This window comes from Microtus ochrogaster, chromosome 4, assembly GCF_000317375.1.
Source record: "Microtus ochrogaster isolate Prairie Vole_2 chromosome 4, MicOch1.0, whole genome shotgun sequence".
Lineage (NCBI taxonomy): Eukaryota > Metazoa > Chordata > Mammalia > Rodentia > Cricetidae > Microtus > Microtus ochrogaster.
In genome coordinates this window covers 52,007,481-52,007,779 of record NC_022011.1, presented here as the reverse complement: position 1 = coordinate 52,007,779, position 299 = coordinate 52,007,481, and positions in this window count along the sequence as shown.

The window sequence follows — 299 nt, the reverse complement described above, 5'->3', positions numbered from 1 at the left end:
CATAGCTGGGAGGCACAGGGTGCCCACAGTTGGGAGGCACAGGGGCACACACTGCGGTGCCCACAGTTGGGAGGCACAGGGGTGCACACTGTGGTGCCCACCTCTGGGAGGCACAGGGGCGCACACTTCAGTGCCCACAGCCAGGGGCACAGGGGAGCACACTACAGTGCCCACAGCCAGGGGCACAGGGGCTCACACTGCAGTGCCCACAGCTGGGAGATACGGGCACACACTGCGGTGCCCACAGCTGGGAGGTACAGGGGCGCACAGTGCGGTGCCCACAGCTGGGAGGTACAGGG